We start from the raw sequence: 12,445 nt of genomic DNA on the forward strand, positions 1-12,445 counted from the left end.
AAAAATAAAAGCCACACAAAAAAAGCCAGGAAATCAGCTGTGGACTCACGTGCCAGCTGGCCCTCCAATGGGTGCTCGGCCTTTTTTGTTTTGATACATTCCATTCGACTCTTAAAGGGACCGCGGACCCTTGTTCAGCGGGGCGCGCGCCCCCCTCCAGATCTTCTCCGTGGTTGTCTCTTGTTTGTGTGTGTTTACGTTTAAAGGGGATGAGTTCTTCCTGTCTGCAACTACAGTGGCACCTTGGTTCTCTGTTCCGGAAGTCCGTTCCAAAACCAAAGTGTTCCCAAACTAAGGCGTGCTTTCCCATAGAAAATAATGCAAAATGGATAAATCCGTTCCAGACTTTTAAAAACAACCCCTAAAACAACATTTGAAGATGAATTTTGCTATCGAGACCACTGATCCATAAAATGAAAGCAATAAATGTGCTGCAGTCACACAATCAATTGGTAGCTGAACTTGGTTCCACACAGTCACAAAAACAAAACAAAAAGAGCCGCAAAAGCAGAAACGCAAAATACAGTGGTACCTCGGGTTAAGAACTTAATATGTTCTGGAGGTCTGTTCTTAACCTGAGTTACCACTTCAGCTAATGGGGCCTCCAGCTGCCACCATGCGATTTCTGTTCTCATCCTGAAGCAAAGCTCTTAACCTGAGGTACTATTTCTGGGTTAGCGGAGTCTGTAACCCAAGGTACCACTGTAAATAGCAAAAAATAGACAGACCTTAGTGTAACACTCAAATCGGAAGCGTCACACACAAAACAGAGCACGTTCGGCTTCTAAAAGTTCGCAAACCAGAACACTTACTTCTGGGTTTGCAGTGTTTGGATTCCAAGTTGTTCGAGTACCAAGGCGTTTGAGAAACAAGGTACCACTGTATAGGTTACCTTAAAAGAGGGAGAAGAATCCCTAACTCACCATTTCCAACTTGGGCTGCCTAATGTCTTCTTTGTGCTTCCATAGGGCTTGCGTTGGTCATTTAAGTTAAATAATTATGCAGCTGGAAGGAATCCCCCCAAGGCCTACCTTCCTGCAAGGCAGGAACCGTTGCTAAAGAACCCCTGGCAGGGAGGTGGCCCAGCCTCTGTTTGAAAACTTCTAAGGAAGGAGAACCCACTGCATTCATAGAATCATAGAATCATAGAGTTGGAAGAGACCACAAGGGCCATCGAGTCCAACCCCCTGCCAAGCAGGAAACACCATCAGAGCACTCCTGACATATGGTTGTCAAGCCTCTGCTTAAAGACCTCCAAAGGAGGAGACTCCACCACACTCCTTGGCAGCAAATTCCACGGTCGAACAGCTCTTACTGTCAGGAAGTTCTTCCTAATGTTTAGGTGGAATCTTCTTTCTTGTAGTTTGGATCCATTGCTCCGTGTCCGCTTCTCCGGAGCAGCAGAAAACAACCTTTCTCCCTCCTCTATGTGACATCCTTTTATATATTTGAACATGGCTATCATATCACCCCTTAACCTCCTCTTCTCCAGGCTAAACATGCCCAGCTCCCTTAGCCGTTCCTCATAAGGCATTGTTTCCAGGCCTTTGATCATTTTGGTTGCCCTCCTCTGGACACGTTCCAGTTGGTCAGTGTCCTTCTTGAATTGTGGTGCCCAGAACTGGACACAGTACTCCAGGTGTGGTCTGACCAGAGCAGAATACAGTGGCACTATTACTTCCCTTGATCTAGATGCTATACTCCTATTGATGCAGCCCAGAATTGCAGAATTCTAAGGAAGGAGAACCCACTGCATTCGGTGCAGCCCGTTCCACTGATAGCCTTTTCTCCAGGAATTTGCCTAATCTTATTTTATATGTTTGTAGATCACAGAAGAAAGCATTTGGTTTAATTATATTTAGGTTGATCTGAGTTTTCTCTCTCTAAGCAAGCATTTAAAAGTCATGTCAAGTTTTAAGCTGTTCATATTCATACTATAAGGGTGGTGCTGTGGGTAAAACCACAGTGCCTAGGACTTGCCAATCATATGGTCGGTGGTTCGAATCCCCGTGACGGGGTGAGCTCCCGTCTTTCGGTCCCAGCTCCTGCCCACCTAGCAGTTCGAAAGCACCCTTAAGTGCAAGTAGATAAATAGGTACCGCTTTATAGCGGGAAGGTAAACGGTGTTTCCGTGTGCTGCGCTGGTGCTGGCTTGCCAGAGCAGCTTCGTCACGCTGGCCACGTGACCTGGAAGTGTCTTCAGACAGCGCTGGCCCCCCGGCCTCTAGAGTGAGATGAGCACACAACCCTAGAGTCTGACAAGACTGGCCCGTACGGGCAGGGGTACCTTTACCTTTTATTCATACTGTAAAGTTGCCTTCTATAACCAGCTTATACTGTGGAATATACCTTGTGGAATTTTGTTATTCAGATCTCAGTTGGATTGCGTTTCTTTCTGTTGGGTTGGGTGGGGGCAACATTCCATTTTTGTTGGGTTCAGATAACAATAGGAACCGGACCACAGCGCAATCTTGTCAAACTTGGTGCCTGCTGTATCTTTTGGACTACAACTCCCATCAAACCCTCAGGAAACATGGCTGGCACCAATTTAGGGAAGGCTGCCGTTAGAGAGATTAAATTTCAGTGCTTAGGGCATTTATGGAACTGGCACGAAACTTCCTCTGAATTTGCCCCATTGTGTGGATTCCGCCTAGGATTAAACTGAATGGCATGAGTCATAATAACTAACTGGGAAACGAAGGAAACTATCCTGACTGAATTTATTCACTTCTCACTTTTTAATTAAGCCTCTTATTTGCAATGTCCCCCTTTGAAGTTAAATATAAATGTATTTTTCTTTTTTTAAGAGAGTGGGCTAAAATCCTTCTCACAGTTATATTTGAGTTTAAAGTCTAGGAACTGGCTGGTGCGCCCAAACTTGGCGGTGTACACTATTCCTTTAAATCACATGCAAAGCACATTCTTTCCCTCAAAGAATTCTGGGATCTGTAGTTTACCCATCATAGAGCTACAACTCCCAGCAACCTAACTTAACAAACCAAAGTTCCCAGAATCCTTTGAGGGGAAGAAACATGCCTTGAATGTACTTTAAATACATAGTGTGTACATAACACAGGAATTCACCGTGCATCTGCTTCGAAATCATTCCAGTTTTCTGCAGCTGCAGCCTTGCATCTGATGTTGCATATGGGACAGCCAGGTGTGTTTTCAGAAAACAGCCTCTTAGGTTAACTGGAGAGAGCAGGTAGGCCAGGTTCAGCTTGTAGAGCCAAAAAAATATTCCCCACCCCAGGCCAACCTAGTTCTCAGCTGCCTACAAGATGGGAATGCAGATAGGAAGCCCACAAACAGGATCTGAGTGTGACAATGCTTTCCCCGCTTGTGATTCCCATTAAGTGGTACACAAATTAACAAAGGTATTTTTAATGCAAATTGGTGTTGTCTCTTGTCTTCTTCTTGGATGATGCATGAGCGGCCATCCTAGTTTGTCTCCCCCTCTCTTTGTTTTTAGATAGTACAGTGGTACCTCGGGTTAAGTACTTAATTTGTTACGGAGGTCCGTACTTAACCTGAAACTGTTCTTAACCTGAAGCACCACTTTAGCTAATGGGGCCTCCTGCTGCTGCCACGCCGCCGGAGCACGATTTCTGTTCTCATCCTGAAGCAAAGTTCTTAACCTGAAGCACTATTTCTGGGTTAGCAGAGTCTGTAACCTGAAGCATATGCAGCCTGAAGCGTATGTAACCCGAGGTACCACTGTAGGGGACTTCTTTAAAAAAACAACATCCAACATCCAGCTGACTTATAGTTTATGAACAGCTATTTCATATTATTTAAATGTGTTGCTAGTGAATTTTTATCTTTGTATGATCTTTCATGAAGCTTTAGCTGTTGCTGACTTTACAATGAAAATGTCCATAAAATCTAATCTTTTCCATTTTGGTTCTCTCCTCTTTTAGAGTTTTGGGTTTGATATCCCGCTTTTTCACTACGCGAAGGAGTCTCAAAGCGGCTAACATTCTCCTTTCCCTTCCTCCCCCACAACAAACACTCTGTGAGGTGAGTGGGGCTGAGAGACTTCAGAGAAGTGTGACTGGCCCAAGGTCACCCAGCAGCTGCATGTGGAAGAGCGGGGAAGCGAACCCAGTTCACCAGATTACGAGACTACCACTCTTAACCACTACACCACACTGGCTCTTTTAATCAGCTTTGGTTTGTTTTCGACAGAAAGGTAGGATGTCCACTCATATCCATGTCATACATTTACAACACTCTGAAACCACTTTAACACAGTCATGGCTTTCCCCAAATAAGCCAAGAGTTTATTAGTGACCTCAGAGCTACCATTCTCAGCACCCTTAATTAACCAGGATTCCCGGGATTCTCTGGGGGAAGCCATGGCCATGTTAAAGTGGTAGAACTGTAGGGTGTGAATTTGATCTCCATAATTAACTGACTGGGGTCAGATTATTATTGTTGGTATTAATTGCTTTGGACCCTGGATCTGGCCCCTGGATCTGGCCCACTAGTCACAAGTTGGACCATCACTATTCTAGGTACTACAAGGATATGTGCACATATCTTGAAAGATCTACATTGGCTCCCAGTACATTTCTGAGCACAATTCAAAGTGTTGGTGCTGACCTTTAAAGCCCTAAACAGCCTCGGTCCAGTATACCTGAAGGAGCGTCTCCACCCCCATCGTTCTGCCCGGACACTGAGGTCTATCTCCGAGGGCCTTCTAGTGGTTCCCTCGTTGCAAGAAGCCAAGTTACAGGGAACCAGGCAGAGGGCCTTCTCGGTAGTGGCACCCGCCCTGTGGAACGCCCTCCCACCAGATGTCAAAGAGAAAAACAACTACCAGATTTTTAGAAGACATCTGAAGGCAGCCCTGTTTAGGGAAGCTTTTAATGTTTAACAGACCATTGTATTTTAATATTTTGTTGGAAGCCACCCCGAGTGGCAGGGAAACCCAGCCAGATGGGCGGGGTATAAATAATAAATTGTTGTTGTTGTTTACTCTGACTCCAGCATGCTCCCACAACTGGTGTTTGTAGCTGAGTGCGCACGAAGTGAGCCACACAATCCATATGCACCCTGTATTTCCTGAGAAGTGATCAGGTTTGTTGAAATTTCCCACAAACCAGCTTAAACACAGGTTGAAAATGCAAGCCACAGACAAGCTGAAGTGTGTACAGTTTGGACTCCCATTGCACATGTGCAGACAACAGCTTCCTAGAATAGGATTTCAGAGGAGTTGCAGGTACAAGGAAACAAATCAGGTAATGCACCCAGGTCAGGGTCCTAACCTCAGTCCTAAGGGCAGCTCCTGGTGATGTCATAGGGATGGGCCCTGGAGACGGAGGTTAATTGGGAGAGGGGAGCAGAGGAAGGCATATCCCCCAGCGTGTACATGCTATAATTTGTAGCCATCTTCTGGGCTGAAGCTTGCAAGCTGCATGTACCGCTTTCCTAATAAAGTCAATCTTGGATATTCAAGCCCTTCACCTGCCACCTGGAGGGGGCCAGGCGAACCTGAAGACTTCAGCTCAGACCTGGAGGACTGGCAGCCCTAGGTACAGCAAGTGCAAATGTAACTTGAAATGCAGGGGTGGGGACAGCAGACAGACGACCTCACTGTGTTTTAAGCTGCTAATGTGTACACATGCCAAGTCACTTGCTGCCTCGCTTTCCTAAAGAGGCACTCGGCTAGCCTCTTGCCTCTCATTGTGTGTCTGTTGTGTGCATTCTTTGGAGAGGGCCCTTGACAGCAAAGAATTTCTGGAATGGAAGTGGGTGGGGAATATGAAAACCACCCAGTATGTGCCGTGCTATTTACTCAATCAGCTCATTTACGAGTCCTTTTCCTGCAAGGCCACCTGACCTTCTCCCTGCTCCTGTTAAATCACAAACAAGGGAAGGTTCTGTTGGCTGCATCTCAAGGAAGCATGGATGACGTGTGGGCATGTTTTTCAGGCTCAGGGTGGAGGGGGAGACGGAGGAGCAATTTTGTCTTCTCCCGAGTCATCGCACACAAACACTCAAAGGCTGGCATTGTAGGAACGTAGAGCTTATTTATAACCTGAGCCTCATATCAAAGCCTTTCTGGGGATGGTCATAGTATGATGTTGGAACACCTGTTTTGCATACAGAAGGCCCATGGTTTCGTCCCTGGCATCTCCAGGTAGGACTGGGAAATACTCCCAGTTTGAAACCCTGGAGAGCCATTGCAGAAAATACTGAGCTTAGAGGAACCAGTTGGTTGACCTGGTGTAAGGCAGCTTCCTAAGTCCAAATGTAACCTGGGCTGGTGCCAACACCTGCCCTCCTTGATCAGCTGACCGGGTGTCAGGAGCCAGAGTCACATGACCAGCAATAAAAAACATGGTGTCAGTGCTCTTCACTCTTCACAGAGCAAGCCTAATGATCCTAGCAACTCTTCCCAGTAGGTCTTGCTCCAGTGAAGCAGTTGCAAGGACTGAAGGTCCCTGCCTTTCCCCCACTCTGCAAGACTCCTCCCCTCCAGGGTTTTTCCCAAGCAGTCTCCCTGCTTGGAACTCCCTGAATTATTCAGGGAGAATCCTGCCCCATCACTGCCTCTTGCCCCCTCTCCAGCCCTCCTCTTCTGCCTCTGGGTTTGCAGATGTTCTTGAAACCACAACTCCCACCATTCCTGACCGCTGGCCATGCTGGCTAGGAATGATGGGTGTTGTAGTCCAGCAAACACCTGGGAACCCAAGTTTGAGGAGGGCTGACCTAATGCCTCACCTGGAAGCACCTTGGCCGTCTTGAAACTCACAGCTCAAACAAGTCCCATGCCACCTTGTGATTAAACCATCAAACGACACTCTCTGTGCAACACCCAAGACTTCTATGCCGCTGGTGAGTTAAGCTTAGGATCCATCATAGGTGGTGAACATTCTTGCCCTCAGGCTCATGCCCAAAACATAATGAAGACCTCCATCAAACTATACTTTCAAAACAGTGACATTCCACTTTAAACAGTCATGACTTCCCTCAAAGAATCCTGGGAGATGTAGTTTGTTAACAGGGCTGGCCCAGGGTACTTTGGCGCCTGAAATGAACCACAGTACAGTGGTGCCCCGCAAGACGAATGCCTCGCAAGACTGAAAACTCGCTAGACGAAAGAGTTTTCTGTTTTGGAGGTGCTTCGCAAAACGAATCTCCTATGGGCTTGCTTCGCAAGACGACAATGTCTTGCGAGTTCCTGCGGGTTTTCCCCCCTCCCCCCTTTTTCTAAGCCGCTAAGCCGCTTATCAGCTGATCCAATCAGCAGATAAGCCGCTAAAAGCCGCTAATAGCGCTAATCTGTCAATGGGCTTGCTTCGCAAGACGAAAAAACCGCTAGACGAAGAGAATCACAGAACGGATTCTTTTCGTCTTGCAGGGCACCACAGTACAGGCAACTCCCCCTTTGTGCACATTTGACATGTACACAATTGCCAACATGTGCACCGTTTTTCAGCCCCAAAACAGAGTTGTCTGCATAGCACCCACCAGGGAACAAGGGGTGAACGAAGATCTACGCGGGGAACAAGGGTGAGAATAAAATCAGCCTTACCCGATGGCTGAAGTGGGAATCAAAAGCGTTGTGGGTGGTGAGGAAGGGGCCTGCTCATAATCATGCCAGAGGGCAGCCCCTGCCATTTACTGTATTTTCCGCTCTATAAGACGCACCTTTCCCCTTCTAAAAAGTAAGGGGAAATGTGTGTGCGTCTTATGGAGCAAATGCAGGCGGGAGGCTTTGCTCAGCGCTCCCTTTAAAGAGCCGCGTGGAGCATGTGTGCGGCTCTTCGGAGCTTTTCCCCGCGGAGGGAGAAGGGCTGCCCTTCTCCCTCCTCGGGGAAAAGCCCCCAAGGGAGCACGGCTCTTGGGGGAGCCTTAGCCGCACGCAGCCTCTCCCGGGCAGGGGATGAAGGCTCTCCTTGCCTGGGAGAGGCTGTGCGTGGCTATCCCATAAGGCTTATGGGATTTAGAATACAGTGGTGCCTCGCAAGACGAAAAGAATCCGTTCTGTGATTCTCTTCGTCTAGCGGTTTTTTCGTCTTGCGAAGCAAGCCCATTAGCGGATTAGCGCTATTAGCGGCTTTTAGCGGCTTATCGGATCAGCTGATAAGCGGCTTAGCGGCTTAGAAAAAGGGGGGAAGGGAAAAAACCCTGCAGGAACTCGCAAGACATTTTCGTCTTGCGAAGCAAGCCCATAGGAGATTTGTTTTGCGAAGCACCTCCAAAATGGAAAATTCTTTCGTCTAGCGAGTTTTCAGTCTTGCGAGGCATTCGTCTTGCGGGGCACCACTGTATTTTTTTCTTTGTTTTTTCCTTGTTTTCCTCTTCCAAAAACTAGGTGCTTCTTATGGTCTGGTGCGTCTTATAGAGCGAAAAATGCGGTGCTCCCCATGGCGGGAGGAGAACAGCTGCACCTAGTTGCCAAGAGGCTGCTGTAGAGGCGGAATGGCGGGGGCTGCTGAGGAGCCCCCAAAGAGTGAAGGACAGTAGCCACGCTGCTACCACAGCGTGTTAGCTCTGCCGCCCCTGTGGATCCTGCCGTCCAAGGCAGTCACCTCACCTTGCCTAATCGGTAGGCCGCCCCTATTTTGTTAAGGGGTGCTGAGAGCCATTAGGAGACCCCCTAACTCCCCTTCCCAGAATGGTTTAACGATCAATCCCTCTTGCCAGGGAACTCAGGGAATTGTAGCTCTGGGAGGGAAATAGGGGTCTCCCAGGGTTGCCATATGTCTGGGAAAACATGGGCATGCCCTCTTCTTGGGGGCCAACATGCCCATCCGGGTGGATGTTTACATTTTAAAGGAAATGTATGGGTTTTGGAGGGATCAGGTTCGGGCTCGGGTTGCTCTGCACATTGTGGCCGTTGCCAGCCAAAGAGATGCACGGGCGCGGCAAGGGCGGTTCTTCAAGATATGGCAATCCTATGACCTAACAATGTTCAACCACTTGTATCAAACTACAGTTCCCAGGACTTGGGGGGGGGAGCCATTACCATTTAAAGCGATCTAATATTACTTTAAATCGGGCTTCCTTAAACTCGGATGTTTTGAGACTACAATTCCCATCATCCCTGACCACTGGTCCTGCTAGCTAAGGATTATGGGAGTTGTAGGCCAAAAACATCTGGAGGGCCGAGTTTGAGGAAGCCTGCTTTAAATGTACAGTGGTTCTTGGAGGAAAAGGGTGGGATGGAAATGCAACAAATGAACAATAAAGTAAATAAAAGAAGCATCTCTTTTACCATGTTATCTATACCCTGGATTATATGCTTAGCCTTTCGCTGCAAGTAGTTCTGGTGGGACTCTCAGGAGTAAACCAAAGTGGGGGATTCCTCCCAGCACAGATACTTTAGTTTCAGAGAAGGGACCTTCCTCAGGACCACAGCAAGGTGCAAAAGGGTTAAACTTCCCTGCTGCCTGCTTACCTGCTGCAGCCCAGATACCTGTCAAACCTTCCCTGCAGCAGAGGCTTATTATAATTATTATTAATGTATTTGCCTCTTAGGTGCAAAAGACACATTTAACATTGGTGGGAGCGGCCTGCAATCTCTCATTGTTTCCTCCCAGGTGGTGGGTACTCCTTTAATCCATGGCACAGATTAGCAGCCTAACAGCTTCCTTTCCACAGCTTCCTTTCCTACTGAAATGAATAACTTCTCCGCCCACGCATGCTGTCCTAACGTCTCCCCGCCCTTTCATTCTTCTCATAAGGCTTCTCTTTTCCTGTCCACCCTCTTACCCAATTCTACCCTTCGAGATAAGAGGGAGTTAAGACACACAGAGAGGCCAGATTGCATTTGGATCCCTATTTTTCACCCCAGTTTGTGTAGGGCAGGCATGGCCAAACTTGGCCCTCCAGCTGTTTTGGGACTACAGTTCCCATCATCCCTGACCACTGGCCCTGTCAGCTAGGGATGATGGGAGTTGTAGTCCGAAAACAGCTAGAGGGCCAAGTTTGGCCATGCCTGGTGTAGGGTGTTGCCAGCTCAGGAAGAAGAAGAAGAGTTTGGATTTGATATCCCGCCTTTCACTCCCTTTAAGGAGTCTCAAAGCGGCTAACAGTCTCCTTTCCCTTCCTCCCCCACAACAAACCCTCTGTGAGGTGAGTGGGGCTGAGAGACTTCAGAGAAGTGTGACTGGCCCAAGGTCACCCAGCAGCTGCATGTGGAGGAGCGGGGAAGCGAACCCAGTTCACCAGATTACGAGTCCACCGCTCTTAACCACTACACCACACTGAGAGCTAGGGGTGGCCTCTGGTGATGCAGCAGGATAGCGTGGGTTGCCGGGACCCAGGGTGGGCAAGCTGCAACCGCCACCTGAGCTCACCGCCACTGGAGCCTGCACAGGGCAGAGCCCAACCAGCCAATGCAACCTTTGGCAGGGAATCCCTCCAACATCCTCAGAGAGGAGCATTGGGCTGAACTATGCTGGGTCTCCTCGCCCGCCTCATTCTGGGGTTCACAGCTGCTCATCATGAACCTGAGTTGCTCTGCTGCCTTTTCCAGAATGGGGCAGGGATCCCCACGGAAGCCGGCAGCTGCGTGAGGGCTCCTGGTTGTGTCCTCTCTGCGAACTGCCCTTAGATCTATGGACACTGTTTTCATAAATAATAAAACACAGACCTACAATTCCCAGCACCCTGAACAAACTACAGTTCCCAGGATTCCCTGTGACTGCTAATGTGGCACAAAAGTGCTAAGGAACGTGTGGCATGGATGTGACTCTTGCCCGCCACACAATGTTAAGCTGGAACAAGAATCCCTTTTGATAACTCATCCTGCTCTGGAAGTTCCAGATTCCAAGCTTGGGTGGTTCTCCGCAGATAATGCTGCCACTTGTAGTTCCCTGGTTCACCACATGGGGCAGCTTCCTGACGACGGCAGTGTAGCACTTCTATGTCGCACGATGCATGATGCACCGTACGAATATTTGGGTGAAACTCTTAATGGGCTGTTTTAATGCACTGTGGGATTATTCTGCTGTAGACGGATGGGATGGGATGGGATACACATGATTGTAATGTGACTGAGTTCTGCAGCAGTTAGCTTTTATGGTGCCCCATGGTGATACATCTGGAGATAATACATTTTCCCTAAATACAAATTTCCCTAAATTCCCAAACTTCCCCACCCACACCCCCTCCACGGACCACATGAAAATTATGGATTTTTCTGACTCGGTGCAACAAGACGACTAGCTTCCTGAGGTTTAAAAAAATCAAAAAACCGCTCCCAGAACAGAATCTGCTCCTGTAATAGGAAAACACCATCACATAATTTGGGATTGCCCTCTTCTCGACACTCATCGCAGAGATCTCCTAGGGACTGCCTTGCAGCTCAAAATATTGATTTACAAAGAGTCTGTCATCCAATATTTGTCGAGGGATGATACTACAAAGATTGTTTCGGGGGACTTAGCCAAGATCTTTAAAGCTAAATCTAACATTTCCTGATTTATTCAATGGTGGCTATGTAGTCTTTTATATATTGTATGTGTTTGGATTATCAATGCATTTGGATGATTTTGGATGATTTTACTGTTTTAATTTATGCCAACGAAAGCTAGTAGCAGCAGCTAGCTTCCTGTTTTCCTGGCAGCCTCTTGCCAAACCTCAGAGGGCAAGGGCGCAGAAGAAGCAAGACCTCGGATGCTGAAACACAGCATGCCAGTGGTAACCCAGTGCAGGGAAACCAACTTTTATTTTGAAATCTTTTAAGATAGCATTTTAGTTTTCTGTTATGTTGCTTTGACTGTATGCTCTATATTTGACTTTCTTCAGATTGTTTTATTTATGTTTTATTGATTTAATATGCTGCAAACTGCTTTGCTGTAAACCACAGAGCCTAGGACTTGCCGATCAGAAGGTTGGCGGTTCGAATCCCCACGATGGGGTGAGCTCCTGTTGCTTGGTCCCTGCTCTTGCCCACCTAGCAGTTCGAAAGCACATCAAAGTGCAAGTAGATAAATAGGTACTGCTCCGGCAGGAAGGTAAATGGCGTTTCCGTGCGCTGCTCTGGTTTGCCAGAAGTGGCTTAGTCATGCTGGCCACATGACCCGGAAGCTGTACGCTAGCTCCCTTGGCCAATAAAGTGAGATGAGCGCCGCAACCCCAGAGTCGGCCACGACTGGACCTAACGGTCAGGGGTCCCTTTACCTTTACCTAAACCGTTTTAAGATTTTTCTTAAAAATATGAAGAAATAAAATAAAAAAAAAACTTGCAGGGGAAGAAGGTGACGAAGATTCCTGTGGCACCCAGAGCGCCTTCCGCCTTGTGCATAGATCAACGCTTCTCCACCGCGCAGCCGGTGACTGGGATTCCCTGCAGGGCTACCTGAGTATAAAAGGTAGAGCAGGGAGGGGGCGTGGCCTAGCACAACCCCGCCCCTTCAGAGAAGGCAGCCAATGCGGGGGGCAGAACGGATGGTCCTGGGCGGGGCCGGGGCTCCTTTTATGCAAG

Source organism: Podarcis vaucheri, assembly GCF_965113315.1.
Source record: "Podarcis vaucheri genome assembly, chromosome: 14".
Lineage (NCBI taxonomy): Eukaryota > Metazoa > Chordata > Lepidosauria > Squamata > Lacertidae > Podarcis > Podarcis vaucheri.